A 17,644-nucleotide genomic window follows, 5' to 3' on the forward strand; every position below is an offset into this window, starting at 1 on the left:
CTGCCTTCTTCCCTTCTTAAAGAGTAGTGTAACATTTGCAATTATTCAATCCTCCAGAACCATCCCAAAATCTAGTGATTCCTGAAAGATCATTACTTATGCCTCCACAATCTCCTCAGATACCTCTTTCAGAACCCTGAGGTGTAGTTCATCGTGCCCAAGTGATTTATTTACCTTCAGACCTTTCAGCTTCCCAAGCACCTTCTCCTTAATGTCCAACTACAATCACTTATGCGCATCCGCCCCCCAGACCTTTGAATTGTGGCACACTGTTGGTGTCTTCCACAGGAAAGACCAATGCAAAACACTTATTCAGCTTCTCCACCATTTCTTTCTCTCCCCACCCCCCCACAGCTCCCCATCATCATTTGGCCAAGGTCCAGTATCCATTTTTGCCTCCCTATTACTCTTAATACATTTGGTAAAACCCTTGATATCCTCTTTGATATAATTGACTAACTTGCCGTTGTATTTCATCTCTTCTCTCCCTCTTCCTTTTTTAGTTGTCTTCTGCTGGTTTCCATAAGCTTCCCAATCCTCAAGCTAACCACTAATTTCTGCTATATTGTATGCCCTCTCATTTGTTTCTAAGCCATCTTTGAGTTCCCTTGTCAGCTACAGTTGCCTCATCCTCCCTTTAGATCACTGTCTATTGCATGAAATATCCTGTACCTTCTGAATTGCACCCAGAAACTCCAGCCACAGCTGTTCTGCCATCATTCCTGCTTGTGCCCATTCCCAAACAACTTGGGCCAGCTCTTCTCTTATGTCTCTACAGTTCCCTTTACTCTACTGTAATGCTAACACATCTGACTTTAGCTTCTTCCCCTCAAACTGCAGGATGAATTCTATCGTATTATGATCACTACCTGCCAAGGATTCCTTTACCTGAAGCTCCCTAATCAAATCTGTTCTATTACAAAACCCAAACCAGAATTGCATTTCCCTCTTGGGCACAACCATATGAGGCTCTAAAAAGCCATCAAGTAGACATTCCACCAATTCCTTTTCTTGGGACCCAGCACCAACCTGATTTACCATAATCTACATGCATATTGAAATTCCCCCATGATCATCATGACTTTTGGCCCTTTTGCACGCCTTTTCTAATTCCTATTGTAATTTGTATCCCACATGCTGGCTACTCTTTAGACACACACACACACGCACATATATGCATACATATACATATCCTTCCAGTTTATCTCTACCCACAAGGATTCTACATCTTCCAATTCTATGTCACCTCGCTCAAAGGATTTGATCTCTTTATTTTAAAAACATAGCCACCCCACCTCCCCTGTCTCAATGCAATGTGATGTTAAGGTCCCAAATGTTATCTTCTTTCAGCCACAACTCGGTGTGGCCTGCAAAATTCTAACTGTGCAAAAGAATCACCTACCCTATTTTGTATATTGTGCGCATTCAAATATAACACCCATGTCCTGTATTCATCACTCTTGTCAATTTTACCCCCATGTTACTGAAAGCTGAATTCTTATCCCTCTACTTAGAAAAGCAATCAACTACCAGTAGTGCACTTTGTTCTTCAACAACTTCAAAAAGACTGGAACTATATTCCTGCAGGTATCCCATTTACTGAGTTGGTCAGCTATTAAGTATAGGGCTAGTGCTGCCCCATTCATCACATTCTGTAAAAACACTGATGACAGTCTGAATAGACAAGTTACGAGAGTGTGATCAACCTAATACAGCTTATTTGCACATATTGGTCTATAATTGGTCTCTTATTAGTAGTATTTCAAGAAGTAACAACAAAATCAGAGGTACACAGATGCCACTTATATAAAAAAAATGCTCCAAGTGTTACTGCACCTGGAATGTTTTAAGATAAATGTGTACTTCAGGTCAATGGACCTGTTTCCATCCTGTATGACAACAATCAAACACCAGAACTCTCCAGGTCATTTGAGAATGCAAGGTTTCCACTGGAGTTCCCAAGAACACAACATGAAAGGAAAAAAACCTTGCAGAAAATCCCAAAAAGTTACATTGGAAGACTACATGTAGTTACCATGTACCAAAATTATTTAAGATCCTGTAAATTATTTTAGTCCCTTATTCAACAATAAACATTTAGTGGCATCATTATCCTACCTCATCTCCAAAACTTCTGATAAAAACAAAACAAAAGGAAAATTCACAACATCTGTGGAAGCAGAAAGATGGTTAATACATCTAATTTTATCACTCCCTCCCCCCCCCCCAAGTATATCATGCATTTTCAGTTTTTATCATCCAGCATGTGGTCTCTTGCATCACCGTAAAAGCTATGGCTTACAGTTTACCAGTATAAAATAATTAACTTGGTAAACGTGAACAGATAAACAAATGATCATACCCCACTTTTCAGTCCACACTGATTACGCTGGCGAGTTGAGTATGGATGGTCCAACTGCTAAAGTGTACCTATAACATACGTTCAGATCCCATCTGTGGAGAGTCAGGAAAATAAACGAGGTCAACAAACGCAGCTAACATGCCACAAGAAAACGATTTTTTTTCCCCTCCGTCCCCTAGTATCCGTTCGTCTGTTCCATCTATGGGTGGGCTGCGACACAGCCAGAGAAAGGCACCAGAGTCCGTCCTGACTTATATGCTGGCAATGAGAGGTGACCCCGCGGCTCTCCGGAGGGAGCCCCTTTCCTGTAAGCAGGCAGCAACTGCAGGTCACCTCAACCACGGTGTGGCGCACATTTCAGGTAGGCCAAGCTACCATTGCACCCACCCCCCGGTGTTTTTTGAGGAGGGTGCAGTTAGAAAGAGCTTTCCTGCAGCAACAGCATCATCACCTTATCGCCGCTGGATCTGTTGGGCTGCCTACAAAATGGATCAACCTGCGCGGGGGCAACTCTTCCTCCCGCCAAAGGGGATAAGGGGAATAAAGTACAGAGCGAACAACAGTGTCATGCCCCCGGCTCACATGACAAAGGGATTTTTATTTGAAAGGCGGGGTGACTGCCGCGGTGAGTGTGCGGCTATACCCGGACCCAGACCAGGGAGAGAGAGCCTGATCGCCCGCAAGCCTGAAGGCCGCTGGCCAGAGTCGCAGCAACGGAGAATCGGGGCGCCCACCCGAGAGCAAGATCAGGTTCGCAAGTTTATAAAGCCGGTAACTATCTTTAACACAATAGGGGAAAATACCGAGAACTCGCCAGGACATATCACAAAGACAACAGTGACGAGACGAACAACGGCATCTAAGATGCTTTACCAAAATGGAGCCGCTCCTGCACAGACCTCTGGGCAACGATCGCCGTTCCCAGTGCGCATGTGTCGGCAGGTAGTTGCCCAACAACCCGATAGATGGCGCTGTCAACGGAGGAAGGCAATCGGTGCGTCTCCCACTGAACTTTCATGGTGGACCAACATCAGGTCTATTACCGCCGCCTACTGAGGTGGAGTGTGGAGTAGAGAGACGGGAATGAAATTCCCCCGCTCAAAAAAACTCACAATATTAAAAAGTCTTACTTCTTTTCAGAAAGTCAGCCACACATCATGATAGCAGTGATATCTCAACAAACTTGCCATATCAAACTGTGTGTCCCAAAGGTCTCAATTTAGCAGGCAGATGTTTCCTTTGTACTTCACAGGAACTGCATTCAAATAATGCCACCACGTTTTTATTCTGAAGTTTTCCCCTTCCTTTTCAGTCCTGAAGAAAAATCTCAGCCCGAAACATCGATTCATTTCCCCCAGCATTTTGTGTTACTTTCACCTAACATATGCATTACGCAAACTTGTAACTTCTTCCCTCATTTTATACTCATCTGCTGTCCTTTCTTTCTCCTAACTTTGTTGGCATAGTGACTGAATAGACTTTTTAATTATGACTCACCTTTTTCTGCAAAGACTCTGGTACATTTATATCCTTAACTTTATGTGATTGCTTAGCTGGAATGTCAGCCAATTCGTCTTCTTCAACCCTAACATGGATAAGGACCCTTAAGAACTGGATGAACAAGCCTAGAACCTGCAGCCTCAACCGATGTTGTTCAATCTCAAGAAGAATGGCTGGCCTACAATTTAAAATACTTGTTTTAATCAATATAAAAACTGAGAATGAATCAGAACACAAAAGTACAAAGTCAAGATGTACTTTTTTGACCCATTCCAAGGCAATCATCTCAGATGTGAAGACAAATACTTTGATAATCTTCACTTAGTAATCACCTGAAACTTTGGAACATAAAGGGAAAGACCTGTCGCTCAATCCTTTGAACCATCTGTACTGATACGTAATGAAACATAGTGTCTGCTGAGTTATCTTTATGATGGATATGCAATTGAAATTCATCTTGATCTTTCCTTGTATCATCCACAGGCAAATGGTAAAACCATGAAAGAGTGACTGAAAAGGATACACTGCAACCATATTCCATATTAAACAAACCAAGATTATGTGCCCATTCATTTCCCATCCACCCAAAACTGAAGATCTTATGAGTGCAGGTCCATCGGGAATGGGACAGGGAGTTGCCGGGTACTGGTCCTTGGGGAATGGGACAGGGAGTTGCTGGGTACTGGTCCTTGGGGAATGGGACAGGGAGTTGCTGGGTACTGACCCAGGGGAATGGGACAGGGAGTTGCTGGGTACTGGTCCTTGGGGAATGGGACAGGGAGTTGCCGGGTACTGGTCCTTGGGGAATGGGACAGGGAGTTGCCGGGTACTGGTCCTTGGGGAATGGGACAGGGAGTTGCCGGGAACTGGTCCTTGGGGAATGGGACAGGGAGTTGCCGGGTACCGGTCCTTGGGGAATGGGACAGGGAGTTCCCGGGTACTGACCCTTGGGGAATGGGACAGGGAGTTGCTGGGTACTGACCCAGGGGAATGGGACAGGGAGTTGCCGGGTACTGGTCCTTGGGGAATGGGACAGGGAGATGCCGGGTACTGATCCTTGGCGAATGGGACAGGGAGTTGCTGGGTACTGATCCTTGGGGAATGGGACAGGGAGTTGCCGGGTACTGGTCCTTGGGGAATGGGACAGGGAGTTGCCGGGTACTGACCCTGGGGGAATGGGACAGGGAGTTGCCAGGTACTGACCCTGGGGGAATGGGACAGGGAGTTGCTGGCTACTGGTCCTTGGGGAATGGGACAGGGAGTTGCCGGGTACTGACCCTTGGGGAATGGGACAGGGAGTTGCTGGGTACTGGTCCTAGGGGAATGGGACAGGGAGTTGCTGGGTACTGGTCCTAGGGGAATGGGACAGGGAGTTGCCGGGTACTGACCCTGGGGGAATGGGACAGGGAGTTGCTGGGTACTGGTCCTAGGAGAATGGGACAGGGAGTTGCCGGGTACTGACTCTAGGGGATTGGGACAGGGAGTTGCTGGGTACTGGTCCTTGGGGAATGGGACAGGGAGTTGCTGGGTACTGGTCCTAGGGGAATGGGACAGGGAGTTGCTGGGTACTGACTCTAGGGGAATGGGACAGGGAGTTGCTGGGTACTGGTCCTTGGGGAATGGGACAGGGAGTTGCCGGGTACTGACCCTGGGGGAATGGGACAGGGAGTGTCCGGGTACTGGTCCTAGGGGAATGGGACAGGGAGTTGCTGGGTACTGGTCCTTGGGGAATGGGACAGGGAGTTGCCGGGTACTGACCCTGGGGGAATGGGACAGGGAGTTGCTGGGTACTGGTCCTAGGGGAATGGGGCAGGGAGTTGCTGGGTACTGGTCCTTGGGGAATGGGACAGGGAGTTGCCGGGTACTGGTCCTTGGGGAATGGGACAGGGAGTTGCTGGGTACTGACCCAGGGTAATGGGACAGGGAGTTGCCGGGTACTGACCCTGGGGGAATGGGACAGGGAGTTGCCGGGTACTGGTCCTAGGGGAATGGGACAGGGAGTTGCTGGGTACTGGTCCTAGGGGAATGGGACAGGGAGTTGCCGGGTACTGACTCTAGGGGAATGGGACAGGGAGTTGCTGGGTACTGGTCCTTGGGGAATGGGACAGGGAGTAGCCGGGTACTGACCCTGGGGGAATGGGACAGGGAGTGTCCGGGTACTGGTCCTAGGGGAATGGGACAGGGAGTTGCTGGGTACTGGTCCTTGGGGAATGGGACAGGGAGTTGCCGGGTACTGATCCTAGGGGAATGGGGCAGGGAGTTGCTGGGTACTGGTCCTTGGGGAATGGGACAGGGAGTTGCTGGGTACTGGTCCTTGGGGAATGGGACAGGGAGTTGCTGGGTACTGACCCTGGGGGAATGGGACATGGAGTTGCCGGGTACTGACCCTTGGGGAATGGGACAGGGAGTTGCTGGGTACTGACCTAGGGTAATGGGACAGTGAGTTGCCGGGTACAGACCCTGGGGGAATAGGACAGGGAGCTGCTGGGTACTGGTCCTAGGGAAATGGGACAGGGAGTTGCTGGGTACTGGTCCTTGGGGAATGGGACAGGGAGTTGCTGGGTACTGCTCCTTGGGGAATGGGACAGGGAGTTGCCGGGTACTGACCCTGGGGGAATGGGACAGGGAGTTGCCGGGTACTGGTCCTAGGGGAATGGGACAGGGAGTTGCTGGGTACTGGTCCTAGGGGAATGGGACAGGGAGTTGCTGGGTACTGACTCTAGGGGAATGGGACAGGGAGTTGCTGGGTACTGGTCCTTGGGGAATGGGACAGGGAGTTGCTGGGTACTGGTCCTTGGGGAATGGGACAGGGAGTTGCCGGGTACTGACCCTGGGGGAATGGGACAGGGAGTGTCCGGGTACTGGTCCTAGGGGAATGGGACAGGGAGTTGCTGGGTACTGGTCCTTGGGGAATGGGACAGGGAGTTGCCGGGTACTGACCCTGGGGGAATGGGACAGGGAGTTGCTGGGTACTGGTCCTAGGGGAATGGGGCAGGGAGTTGCTGGGTACTGGTCCTTGGGGAATGGGACAGGGAGTTGCCGGGTACTGGTCCTTGGGGAATGGGACAGGGAGTTGCCGGGTACTGACCCAGGGTAATGGGACAGGGAGTTGCCGGGTACTGACCCTGGGGGAATGGGACAGGGAGTTGCCGGGTACTGGTCCTAGGGGAATGGGACAGGGAGTTGCTGGGTACTGGTCCTAGGGGAATGGGACAGGGAGTTGCCGGGTACTGACTCTAGGGGAATGGGACAGGGAGTTGCTGGGTACTGGTCCTTGGGGAATGGGACAGGGAGTTGCCGGGTACTGACCCTGGGGGAATGGGACAGGGAGTGTCCGGGTACTGGTCCTAGGGGAATGGGACAGGGAGTTGCTGGGTACTGGTCCTTGGGGAATGGGACAGGGAGTTGCCGGGTACTGATCCTAGGGGAATGGGGCAGGGAGTTGCTGGGTACTGGTCCTTGGGGAATGGGACAGGGAGTTGCTGGGTACTGGTCCTTGGGGAATGGGACAGGGAGTTGCTGGGTACTGACCCTGGGGGAATGGGACATGGAGTTGCCGGGTACTGACCCTTGGGGAATGGGACAGGGAGTTGCTGGGTACTGACCTAGGGTAATGGGACAGTGAGTTGCCGGGTACAGACCCTGGGGGAATAGGACAGGGAGCTGCTGGGTACTGGTCCTAGGGAAATGGGACAGGGGGTTGCTGGGTACTGGTCCTTGGGGAATGGGACAGGGAGTTGCTGGGTACTGCTCCTTGGGGAATGGGACAGGGAGTTGCCGGGTACTGACCCTGGGGGAATGGGACAGGGAGTTGCCGGGTACTGGTCCTAGGGGAATGGGACAGGGAGTTGCTGGGTACTGGTCCTAGGGGAATGGGACAGGGAGTTGCTGGGTACTGACTCTAGGGGAATGGGACAGGGAGTTGCTGGGTACTGGTCCTTGGGGAATGGGACAGGGAGTTGCTGGGTACTGGTCCTTGGGGAATGGGACAGGGAGTTGCCGGGTACTGACCCAGGGTAATGGGACAGGGAGTTGCCGGGTACTGGTCCTAGGGGAATGGGACAGGGAGTTGCTGGGTACTGGTCCTTGGGGAATGGGACAGGGAGTTGCCGGGTACTGACCCTGGGGGAATGGGACAGGGAGTTGCTGGGTACTGGTCCTAGGGGAATGGGGCAGGGAGTTGCTGGGTACTGGTCCTTGGGGAATGGGACAGGGAGTTGCCGGGTACTGGTCCTTGGGGAATGGGACAGGGAGTTGCCGGGTACTGACCCAGGGTAATGGGACAGGGAGTTGCCGGGTACTGACCCAGGGTAATGGGACAGGGAGTTGCCGGGTACTGACCCTGGGGGAATGGGACAGGGAGTTGCCGGGTACTGGTCCTAGGGGAATGGGACAGGGAGTTGCTGGGTACTGGTCCTAGGGGAATGGGACAGGGAGTTGCTGGGTACTGGTCCTAGGGGAATGGGACAGGGAGTTGCTGGGTACTGGTCCTAGGGGAATGGGACAGGGAGTTGCCAGGTACTGGTCCTTGGGGAATGGGACAGGGAGTTGCCGGGTACTGGTCCTTGGGGAATGGGACAGGGAGTTGCCGGGTACTGATCCTTGGGGCATGGGACAGGGAGTTGCCGGGTACAGACTCTAGGGGAATGGGACAGGGAGTTGCCGGGTACTGGTCTAGGGCAGGGGTCAGCAACCTTTACCACTGAAAGAGCCACTTGGACCCGTTTCCCACAGAAAAGAAAACACTGGGAGCCGCAAAACCCGTTTGACATTTAAAATGAAATAACACTGCATACAACGTTTTTTTTGCCTTTATGCTATGTATAAACAAACTATAATGTGTTGCATTTATGAAATTGATGAACTCCTGCAGAGAAAACGAAATTACATTTCTGCATGCAACAAAAACATTTTGAACTCCGAAAAAAAGACGTTGGGTTGAAAGTTACTTTAAAGTAAAATACTCAATGTCTATTTGAGTCCTTCTTGTATTTATGAAAAACGCCGAACTTAAATTTTCCGCCAGCAGCAAACCAAAAATAACATCAGCCAGCTGTCAGCCTGAAAAATAAAAGGACTATTTCACTGAACAATGAAAAAATATGAATACACATAAAATAATAGGCAATTAAAATATTTATCATACTTGGTTAATGGGATTTCTGCTCCTGGACCTCAGCGCACAGCGTCTGCACATCAGGGCTGTATGACGTCACCTTCATCTTTACACAGGATCGCAAGCTGTCATCTGTGAGGCATGCGCGATGTTTGTTTTTAATAAAGTTCATGTTGGAGAACACCTGCTCACTTACATATGTGGATCCAAAGATCAACAGGACTCAAAGCGCATACTTTTTAATGTTTACATAAATGTTTCGAACACAAGTTTGTCCGGTTTTGGAAGGTTTTCAATATCACTCCATTTGTGTTTCTGAGCAAGAACGGGCAACATCTTCAAGGTCTGCTGTCAAGCGTCTAAACTTGGACACCCATATGTCTTTGTCGGCTATGTCGGCCAGTTCCATCTCAAGATCAGGTTGACTCACACCTGCCAATGCAGTCGTATTCAGTAGGGAAGGATCGATGCTTAAGGGAGTGACCGGGAAGGATAATGTGTTTTTTTCCTCTCTGAACTCACAGAAGCGTTTCCCAAACGATGTTTGCATTGCGATGATTGCAGAATGTAAATACTCCGAAATTATCATGTCGTGACCTTGTTTGAACTCTCTCAAATTGGGGAAGTGAGACAAAGTGCCTTTCTGTAAATCTCTGGCAAGCACTGTCAACTTGCGCTCGAATGCCAAAACATCCTCCAACATGTGCAGGGCTGTACGTCCTTACCCCTGAAGAGCTGTGTTCAGCGTGTTCAGGTGCGCTGTCATGTCTACCATGAAGTGTAGCTTTTCCAGCCACTCTGGCTGTTCCAGCTCAGGAAAGGTGAGCCCTTTGCTGCCCAGGAAAGTTTTCACTTCTTCCAGACACGCGACAAAGCGTTTCAGCACCTTCCGTCTGGACAGCCAGCGATAAAAACACGTTGTAGCGGTGTCAGTAAACTGCAGTCAAAGATAGCTTTATTCGAACTAAACAGCCTTGCTTTTAAGCCTCTCTCAACCCAGCCCCCATGGACGCAGATGCTGCAAAAGACGCGTACTCACAAACCCCCGTAGGCTATCTCCCTTAGCCGGAATGCTGGCTAATTGTGAGCCGTTTCGGATGTCGCCACACTTAGATTGTACAAGATCACCATAATCTTCAAATTTAGAATTACATTTCAAAAGCTAACAAACTAACATAAAATACATTTTAATTAAATACTGACCAATTATTTCCCAAACCCACAGGGAGCCGCAGCACAGAGGTGAAAGAGCCACAAATGGCTCGGGAGCCGCAGGTTGCCGACCCCCGGTCTAGGGGAATGGGACAGGGAGTTGCCGGGTACTGGTCTAGGGGAATGGGACAGGGAGTTGCCGGGTACTGACCCTGGGGTAATGGGACAGGGAGTTGCTGGGTACTGGTCCTAGGGGAATGGGACAGGGAGTTGCCGGGAACTGATCCTAGGGGAATGGGACAGGGAGTTGCTGGGTACTGGTCCTAGGGGAATGGGACAGGGAGTTGCCGGGTACTGGTCCTAGGGGAATGGGACAGGGAGTTGCCGGGTACTGGTCCTAGGGGAATGGGACAGGGAGTTGCCGGGTACTGGTCCTAGGGGAATGGGACAGGGAGTTGCCGGGTACTGGTCCTAGGGGAATGGGACAGGGAGTTGCCGGGTACTGACCCAGGGGAATGGGACAGGAATTGCTGGGTACTGGTCCTTGGGGAATGGGACAGGGAGTTGCCGGGTACTGACCCTGGGGTAATGGGACAGGGAGTTGCCAGGTACAGGTCCTAGGGGAATGGGACAGGGAGTTGCCGGGTACTGGTCCTTGGGGAATGGGACAGGGAGTTGCAGGGTACTGGTCCTTGGGGAATGGGACAGGGAGTTGCTGGGTACTGACCCAGGGGAATGGGACAGGGAGTTGCTGGGTACTGGTCCTTGGGGAATGGGACAGGGAGTTGCTGGGTACTGGTCCTAGGGGAATGGGACAGGGAGTTGCCGGGTACTGGTCCTAGGGGAATGGGACAGGGAGTTGCTGGGTACTGGTCCTGGGGGAATGGGACAGGGAGTTGCTGGGTACTGGTCCTAGGGGAATGGGACAGGGAGTTGCCGGGTACTGACCCTGGGGGAATGGGACAGGGAGTTGCTGGGTACTGGTCCTTGGGGAATGGGACAGGGAGTTGCTGGGTACTGACTCTAGGGGAATGGGACAGGGAGTTGCTGGGTACTGGTCCTTGGGGAATGGGACAGGGAGTTGCCGGGTACTGACCCTGGGGGAATGGGACAGGGAGTGTCCGGGTACTGGTCCTAGGGGAATGGGACAGGGAGTTGCTGGGTACTGGTCCTTGGGGAATGGGACAGGGAGTTGCCGGGTACTGATCCTAGGGGAATGGGGCAGGGAGTTGCTGGGTACTGGTCCTTGGGGAATGGGGCAGGGAGTTGCTGGGTACTGGTTCTTGGGGAATGGGACAGGGAGTTGCTGGGTACTGGTCCTTGGGGAATGGGACAGGGAGTTGCTGGGTACTGGTCCTTGGGGAATGGGACATGGAGTTGCCGGGTACTGGTCCTAGGGGAATGGGACAGGGAGTTGCCGGGTACTGGTCCTAGGGGAATGGGACAGGGAGTTGCCGGGTACTGGTCCTTGGGGAATGGGACAGGGAGTTGCCGGGTACTGACCCTGGGGGAATGGGACATGGAGTTGCCGGGTACTGACCCTTGGGGAATGGGACAGGGAGTTGCTGGGTACTGACCTAGGGTAATGGGACAGTGAGTTGCCGGGTACTGACCTAGGGTAATGGGACAGTGAGTTGCCGGGTACAGACCCTGGGGGAATAGGACAGGGAGCTGCTGGGTACTGGTCCTAGGGAAATGGGACAGGGAGTTGCTGGGTACTGGTCCTTGGGGAATGGGACAGGGAGTTGCTGGGTACTGGTCCTAGGGGAATGGGACAGGGAGTTGCTGGGTACTGGTCCTAGGGGAATGGGACAGGGAGTTGCTGGGTACTGGTCCTAGGGGAATGGGACAGGGAGTTGCCGGGTACTGGTCCTTGGGGAATGGGACAGGGAGTTGCCGGGTACTGGTCCTTGGGGAATGGGACAGGGAGTTGCCGGGTACTGATCCTTGGGGAATGGGACAGGGAGTTGCCGGGTACAGACTCTAGGGGAATGGGACAGGGAGTTGCCGGGTACTGGTCTAGGGGAATGGGACAGGGAGTTGCCGGGTACTGGTCTAGGGGAATGGGACAGGGAGTTGCCGGGTACTGACCATGGGGTAATGGGACAGGGAGTTGCTGGGTACTGGTCCTAGGGGAATGGGACAGGGAGTTGCCGGGAACTGATCCTAGGGGAATGGGACAGGGAGTTGCTGGGTACTGGTCCTAGGGGAATGGGACAGGGAGTTGCCGGGTACTGGTCCTAGGGGAATGGGACAGGGAGTTGCCGGGTACTGGTCCTAGTGGAATGGGACAGGGAGTTGCCGGGTACTGGTCCTAGGGGAATGGGACAGGGAGTTGCCGGGTACTGGTCCTCGGGGAATGGGACAGGGAGTTGCCGGGAACTGATCCTAGGGGAATGGGACAGGGAGTTGCTGGGTACTGGTCCTAGGGGAATGGGACAGGGAGTTGCCGGGTACTGGTCCTAGGGGAATGGGACAGGGAGTTGCCGGGTACTGGTCCTAGTGGAATGGGACAGGGAGTTGCCGGGTACTGGTCCTAGGGGAATGGGACAGGGAGTTGCCGGGTACTGGTCCTCGGGGAATGGGACAGGGAGTTGCCGGGTACTGACCCAGGGGAATGGGACAGGGAGTTGCTGGGTACTGGTCCTTGGGGAATGGGACAGGGAGTTGCCGGGTACTGACACTGGGGTAATGGGACAGGGAGTTGCCAGGTACTGGTCCTAGGGGAATGGGACAGGGAGTTGCCGGGTACTGGTCCGTGGGGAATGGGACAGGGAGTTGCAGGGTACTGGTCCTTGGGGAATGGGACAGGGAGTTGCCGGGTACTGACCCTGGGGGAATGGGACAGGGAGTTGCTGGGTACTGGTCCTAGGGGAATGGGGCAGGGAGTTGCTGGGTACTGGTCCTTGGGGAATGGGACAGGGAGTTGCCGGGTACTGGTCCTTGGGGAATGGGACAGGGAGTTGCCGGGTACTGACCCAGGGTAATGGGACAGGGAGTTGCCGGGTACTGACCCTGGGGGAATGGGACAGGGAGTGTCCGGGTACTGGTCCTAGGGGAATGGGACAGGGAGTTGCTGGGTACTGGTCCTAGGGGAATGGGACAGGGAGTTGCCGGGTACTGACTCTAGGGGAATGGGACAGGGAGTTGCTGGGTACTGGTCCTTGGGGAATGGGACAGGGAGTTGCCGGGTACTGGTCTAGGGGAATGGGACAGGGAGTTGCCGGGTACTGACCCTGGGGTAATGGGACAGGGAGTTGCTGGGTACTGGTCCTAGGGGAATGGGACAGGGAGTTGCTGGGTACTGGTCCTAGGGGAATGGGACAGGGAGTTGCCGGGTACTGGTCCTAGGGGAATGGGACAGGGAGTTGCCGGGTACTGGTCCTAGGGGAATGGGACAGGGAGTTGCCGGGTACTGGTCCTAGGGGAATGGGACAGGGAGTTGCCGGGTACTGACCCAGGGGAATGGGACAGGGAGTTGCTGGGTACTGGTCCTTGGGGAATGGGACAGGGAGTTGCCGGGTACTGACCCTGGGGTAATGGGACAGGGAGTTGCCAGGTACTGGTCCTAGGGGAATGGGACAGGGAGTTGCCGGGTACTGGTCCTTGGGGAATGGGACAGGGAGTTGCAGGGTACTGGTCCTTGGGGAATGGGACAGGGAGTTGCCGGGTACTGACCCAGGGGAATGGGACAGGGAGTTGCTGGGTACTGGTCCTTGGGGAATGGGACAGGGAGTTGCCGGGTACTGGTCCTAGGGGAATGGGACAGGGAGTTGCCGGGTACTGGTCCTAGGGGAATGGGACAGGGAGTTGCCGGGTACTGACCCTGGGGGAATGGGACAGGGAGTTGCCGGGTACTGACCCTGGGGGAATGGGACAGGGAGTTGCCGGGTACTGGTCCTAGGGGAATGGGACAGGGAGTTGCCGGGAACTGATCCTAGGGGAATGGGACAGGGAGTTGCCGGGTACTGGTCCTAGGGGAATGGGACAGGGAGTTGCCGGGTACTGACCCTGGGGGAATGGGACAGGGAGTTGCCGGGTACTGGTCCTAGGGGAATGGGACAGGGAGTTGCCGGGAACTGATCCTAGGGGAATGGGACAGGGAGTTGCTGGGTACTGGTCCTAGGGGAATGGGACAGGGAGTTGCCGGGTACTGACCCAGGGTAATGGAACAGGGAGTTGCCGGGTACTGGTCCTTGGGGAATGGGACAGGGAGTTGCCGGGTACTGGTCCTAGGGGAATGGGACAGGGAGTTGCCGGATACTGGTCCTAGGGGAATGGGACAGGGAGTTGCCGGGTACTGGTCCTAGGGGAATGGGACAGGGAGTTGCCGGATACTGGTCCTAGGGGAATGGGACAGGGAGTTGCCGGGTACTGGTCCTAGGGGAATGGGACAGGGAGTTGCAGGGTACTGGTCCTTGGGGAATGGGACAGGGAGTTGCTGGGTACTGACCCAGGGGAATGGGACAGGGAGTTGCTGGGTACTGGTCCTTGGGGAATGGGACAGGGAGTTGCCGGGTACTGACCCTGGGGTAATGGGACAGGGAGTTGCCGGGTACTCGTCCTAGGGGAATGGGACAGGGAGTTGCTGGGTACTGGTCCTAGGGGAATGGGACAGGGAGTTGCCGGGTACTGGTCCTAGGGGAATGGGACAGGGAGTTGCCGGGAACTGATCCTAGGGGAATGGGACAGGGAGTTGCTGGGTACTGACCTAGGGTAATGGGACATGGAGTTGCCGGATACTGGTCCTTGGGGAATGGGACAGGGAGTTGCTGGGTACTGGTCCTAGGGGAATGGGACAGGGAGTTGCCGGGTACTGACCCTGGGGGAATGGGACAGGGAGTTGCTGGGTACTGGTCCTAGGGAAATGGGACAGGGAGTTGCTGGGTACTGGTCCTTGGGGAATGGGACAGGGAGTTGCTGGGTACTGGTCCTAGGGGAATGGGACAGGGAGTTGCTGGGTACTGGTCCTGGGGGAATGGGACAGGGAGTTGCTGGGTACTGGTCCTAGGGGAATGGGACAGGGAGTTGCCGGGTACTGATCCTTGGGGAATGGGACAGGGAATTGCTGGGTACTGACCCTGGGGGAATGGGACAGGGAGTTGCTGGGTACAGACTCTAGGGGAATGGGTCAGGGATTTGCTGGGTACTGGTCCTTGGGGAATGGGACAGGGAGTTGCTGGGTACTGGTCCTAGGGGACTGGGACAGGGAGTTGCCGGGTACTGGTCCTAGGGGAATGGGACAGGGAGTTGCCGGGTACTGGTCCTTGGGGAATGGGACAGGGAGTTGCCGGGTACTGACCCTGGGGGGAATGGGACATGGAGTTGCCGGGTACTGACCCTTGGGGAATGGGACAGGGAGTTGCTGGGTACTGGTCCTAGGGGAATGGGACAGGGAGTTGCTGGGTACTGACCCAGGGTAATGGGACAGGGAGTTGCCGGGTACTGACCCTGGGGGAATGGGACAGGGAGTTGCTGGGTACTGACCCAGGGTAATGGGACAGGGAGTTGCCGGGTACTGACCCTGGGGGAATGGGACAGGGAGTTGCTGGGTACTGGTCCTAGGGAAATGGGACAGGGAGTTGCTGGGTACTGGTCCTTGGGGAATGGGACAGGGAGTTGCTGGGTACTGGTCCTAGGGGAATGGGACAGGGAGTTGCTGGGTACTGGTCCTAGGGGGAATGGGACAGGGAGTTGCTGGGTACTGGTCCTAGGGGAATGGGACAGGGAGTTGCCGGGTACTGGTCCTAGGGGAATGGGACAGGGAGTTGCTGGGTACTGGTCCTAAGGGAATGGGACAGGGAGTTGCTGGGTACTGGTCCTTGGGGAATGGGACAGGGAGTTGGTGGGTACTGGTCCTTGGGGAATGGGACAGGGAGTTGCTGGATACTGGTCCTAGGGGAATGGGACAGGGAGTTGCTGGATACTGGTCCTTGGGGAATGGGACAGGGAGTTGCCGGGTACAGACTCTAGGGGAATGGGACGGGGAGTTGCCGGGTACTGGTCCTTGGGGAATGGGACAGGGAGTTCCCGGGTGAAGCTCCATGAGGAGTGGATGTGAGGTTGTGGCTGCAAGTTGACAGGGATGCTGCTGGAGATTTGCAGTTGGCAGGTTTTCAGGACTGTGGCTTGCCCCTTTTGGGACATCATTCTAGGCATAAATACGAGTAATGGTCCAGGACAGTACCTCGACAGTACCTCCCAGCCGTTGGAGCCATGCCGCCCTGTAATCTGATTTAACCCTCGCCTAACCAAGGGACCATTTACACTGACCAATTAAACTACCAACCGGTACCTCCTTGGTGCTCTGAGAGGAAACCGGAGCACCCCAAGAAAGCCCATGTGGTCATGGGGGAATGTACAGGCAGCAGCAGGAATTGAAGTGGGGTGGCCTGTGCTGTTAAGCATTATGCTAACCACTACGCTGCAGAGACACCCTGTATGGAACACATCTGAGGGGTTTAGATAGGGTACATGCAAGCAGTCTTTTTCCACGGAGGTTGTTTAAGACTAGGGTCACAAAGGAGAACCGCTTCACTCAGTGAGTGATGAGGGGGCGGAACAAGCTGCCAGTGGAAGTGGTGGATGCAGATACTATGTCAGCATTTTAGATCAATTTGAATAAGTACATGGACAGGAGAGGTATGGAGGGCTTCGGTCCTGGTTCGGGTTGATGGGGCGACGCAGAATAATAGTTCAGCATGGGCTAGATGGGCTGAAGGACCTGTTTCTGTGCTGGAGTGTTCTGTAACTTTAAAGTGAGGGAGATACAACGGGGTAAGTGGGAGAAGGCAGCAGGGCAATGAGGAGGGAGAATGGTATTGGGGCAAAGAGTGGGTCTGATCAGGCCTGCATGTTTGCATTGGAATGTATACTCTTAGTTAAGACTGTGGGCCTTTCGGCCCATTGTGTATACTGTACCTTAGACAAACTATCTGTCTTACCACATTACTCATCTGCAAAGCTTTCTATCACAATTCAGCATTTGGCCAGATCAGGCAGTAATCTGTTTGACTTGTTGATCTTTTATTGAAGTCCAGCCAGGCAGAGGGTTGAAGCTTGCTGGTTTCAACAGTTGCACTTTGCCCACTCCCTTGTGTTCTTCATGAAAATGTTGTCCATAGATCTGTAGTGAGGAAGCAGGAAATCCTTTTCTTTTTCTCTAAGAGCATGGCAGGTATATCAGAAATTAGATGCATCTTTCACAAGCTTACTGCTCCTTGTTTCCTTTATGACCTCCTAACTGCCAACTGCAACAGTAACAGCTCACAAAATTATGCTTGCAAACAAACATGTTGGGAAACGTCTAAACCTGTTTGCTTTGTCGTACCCATTTTTCATTTACAATTTCCTATGATTGATCATGTTAATTTTGACTGTACTTCCTGTTTATTGTAGGTTCTACTCCATTTGATTTCTCATGGATTTATTCACCTTTCTTTCTATGGCAATTCATTTAATTTGTCAAGAAAAGAAATTAAGGTTCTTTGATTGTCAACCACAACTTCCCTCGG

General features: G+C 53.2%; 1 protein-coding gene across 5 annotated transcripts in view; it reads right to left on the minus strand.

Annotated features, from left to right (window-relative positions):
- The window catches only part of znf318 (zinc finger protein 318), a 114,161-nt gene that overhangs the window by 65,123 nt on the left and 31,394 nt on the right, over window positions 1–17,644 (minus strand). For 3 of the 5 annotated variants that reach the window (XM_059982589.1, XM_059982587.1, XM_059982591.1), the window contains one exon: window positions 2,363–2,454. The gene's annotated coding sequence lies outside the window, so the exon portion shown is untranslated. Of the gene's footprint in view, window positions 1–2,362; window positions 2,455–3,165; window positions 3,312–17,644 lie in introns of those variants that run through there. The other 2 variants (XM_059982586.1, XM_059982590.1) reach the window with 2 other exon arrangements.

This window comes from Hypanus sabinus, chromosome 10 (genome assembly GCF_030144855.1).
Source record: "Hypanus sabinus isolate sHypSab1 chromosome 10, sHypSab1.hap1, whole genome shotgun sequence".
NCBI classification, from domain to species: Eukaryota; Metazoa; Chordata; class Chondrichthyes; order Myliobatiformes; family Dasyatidae; genus Hypanus; species Hypanus sabinus.